The 13,366-nt window shown below is 36.1% G+C and overlaps 1 pseudogene; it reads left to right on the top strand.

Annotated features, from left to right (window-relative positions):
* The first annotated feature begins 10,256 nt into the window (after positions 1-10,256).
* On the top strand, positions 10,257-10,448 carry LOC116624959 (annotated as a pseudogene).
* The last annotated feature ends 2,918 nt before the right edge of the window (positions 10,449-13,366 follow it).

The raw sequence follows: 13,366 nt of genomic DNA on the forward strand, positions 1-13,366 counted from the left end.
ATTTAAAAAAACAATGTATGTTAAAATGCTCTTAAAAATGTAAAGCACGTGTTGGGTTTTCTTCATGATATATTATCTAGTAGATCTAGGAGAAGGATCAGGAAATTGGTTTTCATTTTTTTTTTTCTGACTACTTTTGCCACCTAACCCATATGAGTACAATACCAATAAAAAAGATTGCTAAATTGTTTTAATCATGAACAAAACCTCCCATTGTTAATCTCTTTCAAGAAGACTGAAGCAAATGACTCAGTAGAAACCTCTGTGTTTTCATTATTTTCTTTGGTATATATAAGTTGTGGGTTTGCAAAGACAGCAGGTACTAAATATTTAGCTTAATACAAGGCATTTGAATTAGTATTTCCTTTCAAACTGTTCTGCATAATTAGTGCCAAATTCAACTTTTTATTACATATTCATTTCTCCATTTGGATTTCGGAATAAGAACCAAATCCCCTCTTTCAGGGGTGTTTATGTGTCTGTGTATGTGCGTGTGGGTTTGAGTATTTTACAAATATGCTTTTTCTTTTTTTTTTTGGCAGATTTGTTTTCCAAGCAGATGATCATCAACTACTTCCAAGAATTTGTACTTATCATGATTAAACTAACTTTAAGAACAACATTTAGGGATGAAAAGCAGGTTATCTTACTGTAAAAAGAAATGTCTCACTAAATTCTTGAGAAATCATAATTTCTTTAGTACTCATGAGAACTTATAAATTCTATAGAGGTTTATGAAAGTCACCATTTCTGGCATTTATTTAGCAAGTGTTTCAGGTAAGTATAATTTTTGAATGCTAATTAACTGTATTATTCAATTATAAATGTCCGACTTTTTTCCCTCAAGTGTTCAATGCTGTCCACTCATCAGCCACAGACGGACCAAATCCCTATATTCATTTTGTCTACATTTTGCCCATCCAACACAGATAAGCCATGTGCATTTTTCCTGGTTGGAAAACCACCTATTTGTTAGATATTTATTTCTGAAATTAAAAATAGAGAAATTTCAAAACATTAGAGTCCTACAAAATGTGTAGCTGAAATGTGTATATAAGATACTGCACTAAAATTGTTCAGTTATTAATAAACATATATCCATTAACTGCCAAGTTACCAAATTCATACTACTCAGCAGCATAGTAATGCTGACTAATAAAAAAATCAGCATTTTTAATAAGCAGTATGGTATTCTATGATCTGGTCATGAAAATAATCAGGTGTTCACATGCCCAAGGTGAGTGCTAATAGGTGCCTCCCAAATTCTTGCACCACCTTTACTTCTCCTGGGACAATATGAGTTCAGGGTTAGAGAGGACAACAATGCCATCTGAATCTCTTTGCCTTGTTCCTTCATAAACTGAAATCAGCCTATTAATCTTTATTTGATAAGTAAGTTGAATTATGCCTTTCGAGGAGCTAGCCATCATCAGTGTGTATCAGACTCAAGTTCTAGTTTAAGTCAAAGCTTTTAAAACCAGGAACTGGTTGAGAAAATTAATTCGTTACTACAACACATTGAAAATTGCAAGCAATTGATCGCGAAGTTCTATTGGATAGTATGAGGCAAGTCCGCACCAAGAAACATGATATTCCAACAAACCCATGTAACTGCCTTTCGTCCCTAGGTTGTGTTAGAATTCAGACCTAGCACTGTTCTTATCAGGAAGGCAAAGCTATAGAAAGCATAAATCCTGCCCTTAAATGCTAGCTTCACAGAGAAAGCGTACACACAGATGCAACAAGAAAATAATTAAGACTCAAGCTACATATTTCTCTCTTAAGGACAATCAGAATTTAAGAAATTGAAAGATAAATGTGGGAACACATCAGAAAAAGTCTACTGAAAAAGTTGGATTTTAAAGGTCTCAAAGAGTGAGTAAATATTAGTCAATGATTCTCAACCCTGGCTGTGCATTTGAATTGCCTAAGGATCTTTTGAAAAACTACATGGGCCCCACCCTCAAAATGTCTGATTTAACTGGCCTGGGGTGTGGCCCAGGAGAGTTTTACAAAGCTCTCAGGTGATTTTAATGGGCAGGCAGGGTTGAGAACCTTGGAGTAAGACAATGAAGAAGAAAAAAAGGAAGAGGGAAAGTAGAAGTTTAAGAACATGTGCCAATCCATTCACCCATTTACTCATTCAATAAAAACATTTATTGAGTGTCTACTCCATGCTCGGTCATTGAACTAGGTGCTGGGTCAAAGTAAAATGATTGAGAAATAATGCTTGGAGTTTTCCATCTAGTAAAGAGATTCATGTATAAACGAGTTATTACAATGTACTGTGATACTTTATAGAACATTACAGGACAATGATTATCTTTTGTTTGTTGCTTAGTGCACTGGTTTGAAAACTAGTAAGCAAGTCGGAATCACCTGAAAAGCTTTAAAAAGTAATGTTTTCTGGGTCCCACACCCAGAGACTGTAAAATAAAAACACAAAAACAAAACAAAATACTTCCCTGGGTTATGTCAATACACGGTATTGGGCGAGAGGAACTAGCAAGGTAGAAGTAAAAGGTGCATTGGGAGTCAGGTTGAATCACCAGGCAAAACAAGACTTAGTGAAGCCTTGAATTCAAGGCAGAGGATCTGGAAATCACTACACTGAAGTTTCGATGACCCAAGGAAAGGGCAATTTGTAGAAGTGTTTTCTGGCAACCAAAGGCAGAATGGAATATGGGATAGAATTCCTGAAGGCAATTTATCATTAGACACAGTAGCCATAGTGCTTAGGACCCCAAGAAAAAAAAAAATTAGGATTTTATTTATTTATTTATTTGAGAGAGAGAGAGAGAGAGAGAGCGCAATATAGGAGAGAAACAGAGGGAGAGGGACAAGCAGAGTCCATGCTGAGCTCAATCCCAGGGCCCCAAGATCATGACCTGAGCCAAAATCAAGAGTTGGACACTTAAGCAACTGAGTCACCCAGGTGACCTCCTCCCCCACAAGAAAATGTTTTAATTTCCCTTAAAATCAGAAGAAAAAAACTTTTAGGTCAAAGAAAATGCTTTCATATATAATATTAACATATTGTTTTATTTTTACCAGCATAGTCATAAATTTTTTGGTGTTTTTTGGCGGGTGGGGGGAGACTGGGAACGGAAGCAAAGGTCCTCAAAGATAAAAGTGCTTAGGTCAATGAAGTCATAATGCAGTCCTGGGTTAAAGGAGAACCCAGTCTCAACTAATTTTTAAATTCTATTAGACATATGATTTGTACAAACAAGTAAGCATTTGCTTTCCTAATCCTCTAAATTATTTCCACCTTCATTTTGCAGAACCAGAATTCGAGGGCCAAGTCTTTTATCTTCTTAGAATTCTTAGTACCATGAGACAGCTGATTGAATTAATCAAAAATTTTGGTTTCAAAGGGCGATATACTTTCAAAGAATACAGGGTTTCCCTCACTCTGGGATGCTTTTACCCTTTTTGCCCAACTGGGGAACCCCTAATTATGCTTCAAAACTTAAGACATTTAAATCTGTCATCTTCTCTAACCTCTCCTGCCACCCACCTAAAGTAATCCTTATGACTTAGCAATCCATCTATATTTTGTTCATCCACTGGTATTGCATAGTCACCATGCATTGTTAATTAAGTGTGGGTCAGTATCTTCCAACGTGACCTCAACGTCCTGGTTTATTCACTCCTGTGTTCTTATGCTAGAGCATCATTCCTAACATACAATAGGTACCCCCAAAATATCTGCCCATTAATGTAGTAGATCAATATATTATTAAATGTCATACTCCACAAATTTGAACCATTCTTTGGAGAAAAGTTAAGTATATGAAGTAAAGTTCTGGAGAGCAACATTGTTTTAATGAAATTAAATTACTTAAAGAATTCACACTTTCTGTAGGTTAAGATATAGGCAGATAAAGACCTCACAGTTCTTGACAGAGCTCAAAGAATTTTTGTTTCTTTATACATTTATAATTGACAGTTCCAAAATATAAAAACTGCAGAAAAAAAAAAAAAACCCACAAAAAAACAAAGAAAATCAAACCATCATTTCTTGAACTTTATTTTGAACAAGACTTTGGACATTACAGCATATGCTGTACTTCTCTTTCTGCCAGAGTTGGAAGATGTATGAACCTGGATTGGCCACACATCTAAAGACACTTGAAGAATGTAAACTAATCATTCTAATATCTATGATAACCTTTCTCATAAACTTTTTTTTTAACAGATCCATCTGTTCACATTTAAAATACACTTCCTTTATCTCAAGTATGATCAGACTGAAGATCTGGCTATTCATTTGTATTTTCCAGGAAGCCCCAAGTTCCAAAGTGCTATTTCAGCTGGGGCACTTGTATAAAACCTGGTTCTATTAAAGAAAGAGGAGTATTTGAATTATTTTTAATCTATGAGTTATTTTTAATCTAGTTCCTAAAGAGGAAGTATATTCACTGTAAAATGGTCCACCACATTTGAATCTTAGTATCAAGTATGCTAGTTTTGCCTCTCCAGAAAGTATGCTATTGCTTATTACTGTGATAGCTTTGGGTCAAAGATGATCTCCTCAAAAGAGTGGTTACTAAACTGATATTGAAAAGGAGAATTTGTTCACCTGAGTTGAGAGTCATGGGTTGCTGTGGAATGGTTTGGGGTGGGGGTGGGGGTGGAACAGTGGAAAAATGGACTAGGTAGAAAGGCATTATAAGAAAAAGAGATGAAGAAAATAGGAAAGATTTGGATGTTCCCGAAGAACTACACTTGGACACTTCAGTATGGCCCGCATGGATGTCATCATGCAATTAGCAGGCCTTTAGGTTCCAGTGGAAATTTGGTATCACATCATGTCTAGCTGTGAGAATGGCAAGGTTTTTTAGGCAGAACTGGAGTAAGGGCTCAAGGGTGTTTTCTGAACTGAACTCCAAAGAAGAGAAAAACAGTCCATGACCCCAAGAGGTTCACCATCTACTGGTAATGGTTGCAAGTAAAAATTATCGTGCAGTATGAAGAATGGTTCCAACAGAGGTGGGGGAAGAGTAGGGGGCCCACTGGACTCATCAGCACAGTACTGTATTACGGAAATTAGGGCACTCTTGATGTTAAAGAAAATTATTAACCTTCTGTGTAGGGAATGAAAACAGACTCAGTGGGGAGACATAGAGCTAAGTGACCTTGGAGATTATTACACCGACCATCTCATTTTTTAGGTGAAAAACAGCAGCACGGAGCAGTGGTTAAGAACATGGGCTCTGGGGCTAAAACTACCTGGGTTCAAATTTGATTTCTACCACTTATTACTTAACCCTTCTGTGTCCAGTTTGTTTAATAGTAGAGCAGAGGCGATATATAGTGTCTACTTTCTTGCTGTGAGAATTAACTAAAATGCTTCAAACAGAGCCTGGCATATAATCACTGCTCAATAAATGCTAGCTATAAGCACACAGCAGTTGCATATTGGCAGTTGCAGAAACTTGGCTAGGCACTCGCAGATAGAGACTGATTACCTCCAGATTCCCAGTGCTTTCCCATTCTGGCCTTGTTGGTGTTTATACATGAATTAAGTAATAGAACTTCAACGCTTGCTCCCTTTTTTTTGTTTGTTTGGTTTCAGTGGTACTTATATAATAACTTTATTAACTCACATAATTATCTTCATTCAAAAAAATCTTTTTCTCTGAAGATTGTAGAAGCTATCTATTCATATCAATAGCAAAACTGACTGAAGCAACCAATATACTGAGATCCCTGCATGTTGAAAGGCCGGGGCTACTAAGCCTTATTTCGGAGACCTCCCAGCAACTGGCTGCAGTAGACCTCCCTGCAAGGGCATCCTGGGCTCAAAAAACCCTCTGCCTAAGCAGAGTCTAGCTGAGAACAGTTGGCCTGTCAGCTCCTACCTCTGGGCTCAGAATCTCCTGCCCTTTAGGAAGATGAAGTAGTTGAATATTGAGTTCAGACCCAGGGCCACACACACACATAGGTGCATGCACACACACACAGTCCAAAACACACACATACTCACCCTGACTGACACCTATGAGCTGAAGTCTGTAGGAACTGTCCTTAAGGACACAATACTATAATTTGATATTAGCTGGATCCCAGTAAAAAAAAATTGCACAATCAGAGAGTAAGGAGAGTTTTGTAAAGGGACTGTTTACAAACATGTGGGCCATGTTTCAAAAAAGCAAAACAGTTTGTGCAGGACTTTGCCTGAAGCCTCTGCCATCTTTAGGCCTGAAGAGAGGGGGAAAGGATGGAAGGAATTCTCAGGACCCAAAGAGAGCACTCCATAGGGAAGGCCACTCAAGAGAAGCCATGGCCTTCATTAAAGGCAGGCAGTCATCTTAAGATGCAGAAAGGAAAGCTTAGCATATTGCAGTAGGTTCCCTTTTCTCATGATCTTCACATTGTAGATGCAAGGTTGATTCAACATTTGAAAATTAGTATGACTCACTAGATCAACAGATTTCTAAAGATTATATGATCATCTCAATAGATGTATAAAGAACATCTGATAAAATTCAACATTCACTCATGATTCAAAAAAAAAGAACATTCAGCAAAATAGAAAGTGAAATGCCCTACTTAATAAACAGAACCCAGGAAAAACCTACAGCTAAAATCATACCTGATAATGAAAGATTGAATGCTTTTGTTCTAAGATTGGCAACAAGTTGTTGGGGAGGATCCCTCTGCCTTTTAGTCTGCTGGACTAAGAATCGAACTGACATGAGACAGATGAACAGGAGAAAATCAAGTTTAATTTCATACATATGAGGAATCCACTCAGACATGAAAATCCAGACAGTCCACTAACAAGAGGCTCATATATGACATCTTGAGCGAAGGAGAGGTGTCGGGGCTCTGGTGATACAGAGGGAAGAAGACCATTAGCAGGAAGGGGAGAGAAGATGTTTGGAAAACAAAGGTTGCCCTATTATACAGATAAGTTTCTTAGGTAAAGAGGAATATCTGTTAATAGCTCTCTTCCTGGTATGGGCAAGCAGTTAAAGGGGAGGTAAAGAGTTTTCCTATATGTGCTGGGTTTTCACTGTTTTTAACTCAAAATAATCTTCATGCCAAAGTGGCTCATCTTAGGGTAACCTGCCCGTGGCCCCTACAGTTCCCTCCTCTGAAACTCCCCTGAAGTTTTCCATATTAAAATTGAGTTGGTAGATTTTTCTGTCTTGTGGATTTAGTCTCTTAGCCCTGACAATAGGTCAGTTCAGTTAAACTCATTTCAGGAGTCAGGAATGTAGGTGTGTTCTCAAAGTTAAGCCTCTGATTTAAGTCATCAGGTATTAAATAAGAGAGATTTCTATGGAAACAAAAGAAAAACAATGATTAATAATTGGATCAAATTATCAACCAGTTTCTGAGTTCTGAGAGTAGCCAGTCCAGAAGATTTTTAGATGTCAGGTTGGAAGTGTTTTCAGATACAATGAGAGCTAGCAGTGGTAATCTCACAGATTTTCCTTGTTAGAGTTCAAATATTTCTGGTCCTTTTGAGTGGCCCATAGACAAGAGACATTCAGATTATCTATATGTGAGCTATTACGGTGATTTCTCTGAAGTTTACATCAAGTTGTTCATATTTAGCTTGGAGGGCTTCATGAAAAAGTGCAGTTTTAATTCTCAAATGATTCCAAGTCAGAAAGGTGGGAGAAAAATGGAAAATGTGAGTTTGGAGACTTGCACCCAGACACTGGAGAAAACTAGAATAAATAAGGATCTAGTCCAGTTTATAATGAATAATATTAGAATCTATGGGGCCCCTGGGTGGCTCAGTTGGTTAAGTGTCTGCCTTTGGTTCAGGTCATAATCCCAGAGTGTTGGGATGAGCTGTGTCAGGCTCCCTGCTCAGCGGGGAGTCTGCTTCTCCCTCTCCCTTTGCCCCTCTCTCCCCTTCCTGCTCATGCCTGTGTGCAGTCTCTCTCTCAAATAAATAAATCTTTTAAAAAAAGAATCTAGTATCTACACAGGTGTGTTATTGAAACATATATTTTTCTTTATATAATCACTCTAATTTCTACAGAAGATAGCTAAATTAATACGACTTTATTGCAAAGGAAGCCTAGTTTTAAAAATAAGTTGGCCTGATTATTTACATTAAGTGCAACAAGAATAGCAGTTGACCATGTAGGCTCTTTAAAACCCGTTTTGTTGGAAAAAATCCTTAACAAAATATTAGCAAACTGAATCCAACAAGACATTAAAAAATAATTTACCACAACCAAGTGGGATTTATTCCTGGGATACAGGGCTGGTTCAATATTCACAAATCAATCAATGTGATATAGATATCAATAAGCGAAAGGATAAAAATCATATAATCATTTCAATAGATACAGAAGAAGCATTTGACAAAGTATAACATTCATTCATGATAAAAACCCTCAAGAAAGTAGGTTTAGAGGGAACATACCTTAACATTATTAATAAAGGCCATATATGAAAACTCTACATCTAACATCATACTCAGTGGTGAGAAATAGAGAGCTTTTCCTCTAAGATCAGGATCCTTGCTTCAAGGATGTCTACACTCACCACTTTTATTCAACATAATACTGGAAGTCCTAGCCACGGCAATAAAAAAAAAAAAAAAAAAAAAAGAAAAGGCATCCAAATTGGTAAGGAAAAAGTCAAACTTTCACTATTTGTAGATGACATGATGCTCTATATAGAAAACCTGAAAAACCACCAAAAAGCTACTGGAACTGATAAACAAATTCAGTAAAGTCACAAGATTCAAAATCAATATACAGAAATTCTGTTGTATTTCTATACATTAATGAAGTAGCGAGAAATTAAGAGAACAATCCTATTCATAATTGTATCAAAAATAATAAAATACCTAGGAATAAACTTAACCAAAAAGGTGAAAGACCTGTACTTTGAAAACTACAAAACACTGATGAAAGAAATTGAAGATGACAAAAACAAATGGAAAGTATTCCATGCTCATGGATTGAGAGAATAAGTATTGTTAAAATGTCCATACTACCCAAAGCAATCTGCAGATTTAATACCAGCCCTATCAAAATACCAATACCACTTTTCATAGAACTAGAACAAATAATTCTAAGATTTGTATGGAATCACAAAAGACCCAAATAGCCAAAGCAATCTTGAAAAAGAAGAACAAAACTAGAGGCATCACAATCCCAGATTTCAAGATATACTACAAAGCTGTAGTAGTCTAACAGTATGATACTGGCACAAAAATAGACACATAAATCAACAGAAGAGAAGAGACCACCCAGAAATAAACCCATAATTATAACAAAGGAGGCAAGAATATTCAGTGGGAAAAAGACAATCTCTTCAGCAAACGGTGCTGGGAAAACTGGACAGCTCCATGCCAAAGAAGAAACTGGACCACTTTCTCAAACCATACACAAAAATAATTCAATGGTTTAAAGACCTACATGTGAGACCTGAAACCATAAACATCCTTAAAAAAACATAGGCAGTTTCTTTGACATCAACTGTAGAAACAGTTTTCTAGATAGGTCTTCTTTGACAAGGGAAATGAAAGCAAAAATAAACTATTAGGACTACATCAAAATAAAAAGCTTTTGTACAGCAAAGGAAACCATCAACAAAACAAAAATCCCACCAAATGGGAGAAGATATTTGCAAAAATAATATTATCTGATAAGAGGTTAATATCCAAAATATATAAAGAGCTCATACAACTCAACACCAAAAAAAATAATCCAATTAAAAATAGGTAGAAGAGATGAGTAGACATTTCTCTAAAGAAGACATACAGATGGCCAATAAACACAAGAAAAGACGCTCAACATCACTAATCATTAGGGAAATGCAAATCAAAACCACAATAAGACATCACCTCACACCTGTCAGAAAGGCTAAAATCAAAAACACAAGACAATAAATGTTGACAAGGATGTGGAGAAAAAAGAACACTCATGCACTGTTGATGGAAATGCAAACTGGTGCAGCTATTCTGGAAAACAGTATGGAGGTTGCTCAAAAAATTAAAAATGGAATTACCATAGGACCTAGTAATTCCACTATGGGGTATTTACCCAAGGAAAATGAAAGCACTAATTTGAAAAGACATAGGCACCCTTATGTTTATTGCAGCATTATTTACAACCGGCAAGATATGGAAGCAACCCAAGTGTCCATCAATAGATGAATGGATAAAGAAGGTGTGGTATATATATATGTATGTGTGTATACACACACACACACACACACACACACACATATACACGATGGAATATTACTCAGCCATAAAAAAGAATGGACTCAGCTTTGTGCAGTGGCAGTATCGTAGCCAATGAGGTTTATCCGAGGTGCGATTATTGCTAATTGAAAAAAGAATGGACTCTTGCCATTTGCAACAACATGGATGGAGCTAGAAGGTGTAATGCTAAGTGAAATAAGTCAGAGAAAGACAAATACCGTATGATTTCACTCATATCTGGACTTTAAGAAACAAAATAAATGAACAAAAGGAAATAAAACAAGATAAACCAAGAAACAGGCTCTTAACTATAGAGAATAAACTGATAGTTACCAGAAGGAAGGTGAATGGAGGGATGGGTGAAATAGGTGAAGAAGATTAAGAGTACACTTATGATGAGCACTGAGTAATGTGTAGAATTGTTTTATCATTATACTGTACACCTGAAACTAATGTAACACCATATGTTAATTACACTTGAATTAAAAAAGGAAACAAATGAAAACAAACCTGTTTTGCTGGAACTTTTCATAAAGAATCTCCAAATTGAACTTTCAACAGCCTCTCAGATCCAGAAGCCAAACCAAGCACTTGCCATCAGACTTCCCCTGCAATACCTATAGATTTGGATTAATTCCTCTCTTCTCCAGCTCCCCCATATATCCTGGGGTTCCTGCACCTAACAGAAAGTGACCTTCTTTACTCATCTGGTAAAGCTGCTGGGAACTCTGTAAGCAAGGTATCAGAATGATCTTTTCTCTTCTCTTTTCTTTCTTTTGTTTTTCTTTTCCTTGTTTTTTTTTGTTTGTTTGTTTGTTTGTTTGTTTCAGGATGATATTTTCAAGGGGCTTTATTGGCTCCATAAAGTCAACCTTAGTTCCTTAAAGCTGTCTGGTCATGTCTGAATCTATGCATGTCATTCTCAAATATGACATGTCAGTCAAAGCTTTAGTAATATAACCAATGATTCCAATTGTGTCCTGTCATAAGGAGAACAAAGTCTTATTGGACATTGGACTTTGAACACTGGACATTGAACTCATTGGACAAATAAATACAATGCCATGAATATATAAGAATAGTTACTGAGTTTTTGAATTCTGGAGGGATTGAGTAGGGAGAAAAAGGTAAATATTTCATTTGTTTCCAAAGGTATATTTTGTCAAATTGCTGTTAAGTTAGCTTGAGAGAAAAGGTTTCCTTAAATCTGGAAAAACAGAACATTTTTAAAGTCAGCAATGTTTCAAATAAAAAAGTCATAAAAATTTTAATTATCCTTCTCAGTTCATTCAATCCCGTATTATTGACTCTTTTCTGCTTGAATCCAGTTTCACCACTAGTACAGAAATTCTAACCTAGTTCAGCTTTATGATCTTAAGGTATCAGAAAACTGTACTCAAGAGTTTTTTTGAGTCTCACTGAAGATGAAACACATCTGCCATAGCATCAGAGTAAAATGGTAACTTGTAAATGATAAGACTGAAGAATGGTCATGGTTGAAGATCTGATTCACATTCATTACAGGGCAACTGACAAGGGAATTTGATTATTTCTGTGACACACAACACTCCAAGATAATAACATACCAAGAAATCAGATATCTAGGAGCTTCATACAATTTTAGAACACTTACTCTAATAACATATCTCTGCACAAATATAATCTGAGTGTTTAGTATCACTTATTTGACAATGCTTCCCATGTAACTTAACATACCAAGTAAGCCTAATTAGTTTAATTTTTCATAGAAATCTTTGAATGTTCCAGGGACCTGCTGGAAAATTTCAGTTAGATTATGGTCAAAGATTTCATTTTAGAATTTGACTTTGGAAGTATGCCAAAAAATATCCAAAGACTTGAACATTTGATTAAGTAGCATTAAATAGGATCCCAAATCATTATAAAAATCATGTAAAATATATAAAATAATAGAAAACATTTGATTAACTAGGATTAAATAGGATCATAAATCATTATAAAATAAAATTTACTTTTTACTTAACCAAAGTTAAAAAGACAATAAAAGATTTTAAGGGCAAATAAACAAGGCTACATAGTTGTAAGCAAACTTCAGGGTTTTTTTGTTTTTGCTTTTGTTTTAAAGAGAGAGAGAGAGAGAGAATGCATGTTGCGTTCACTCTTGGTTGAGTGTCCCCCTCTTGATCTCAGCTCAGGTATTGATTTCAGGGTCATGAGAGTCTTAAGCAGGCTACACACTCAATGCACAGGCTGACGCAGGGCTTAATCTCATGACCCTTAGATCATGACCTCAGCCGAAATCAAGACTCGAGGCTTAACTGACTGAGCCACTCAGGCATGTCTGGCTTTTTGAACAGTCGGTCTCAGTTTTCTTGTGTAATCAAAGATCTGGTAAACACAGGAATTATTTTGGCAAAACACAGATCTTTACTTTTCCAGGCAGAGAACTTTAAAGAAAAACTTTTGTTTATGAATTTTTAAGAGCAGACCCCAATAGTTGAAGAAAACTTTGTCCTTCAAGCAAAGAGAAAACAGTATTTAATATTGCATCAGTATATTTTTGATACTAAAACTCATTTACTTAAGTCTGTCTGAATCTTAGCCAGCACCGACCACATATAAAACTCTTCTCCAAATATTCTTTTTCCATAAACCTTCTACAACTTTCTTTTTGCCATTCAGATTTTGTCCTGAGTTCCCTCTTGGAAGTAACCAGTGTCACTTGAGAACAAATCTAGTTTTCTCTCAGCAAAAATGTTTTTATTCCTTTGCTTACCCAACCCACACATCTTACTTTCCTTACATACAGAGTTGTTTCCTTTATTTTTTCCAATAGTCTTAGTTACATTTCTTAGAATCCTTAGCTCCTCGAAACCTTAATTTCTAGTAAAAACCAAGCAGGAAGCAGTTGTGAGTTGTCTGCTATAATCAGTATTCTTTAGGTTGGCAAATTTATAAACACATTTCATAATGTCTAAAAATGTGTGCTTTTCTGTAGTACAGGTTTTAAATTAAGCACAAAACATGCTTACTAACAGACCCAAATTTATCTTTAGTTTTTCTCTAATAAGAAAAAATTAGAGGGGAGCCTGGGTGGCTCAACTGGTTGATCTCGATCTCTGTTCATGTCTTGATCTCAGGATCATGAGTTCAAACCAGGTGTTGGGCTGAATGCTGGGCAGGGAGCTTACTTAA

The sequence above is a fragment of the Phoca vitulina genome, unplaced genomic scaffold (genome assembly GCF_004348235.1).
Source record: "Phoca vitulina isolate PV1807 unplaced genomic scaffold, GSC_HSeal_1.0 scaffold71, whole genome shotgun sequence".
NCBI lineage: Eukaryota > Metazoa > Chordata > Mammalia > Carnivora > Phocidae > Phoca > Phoca vitulina.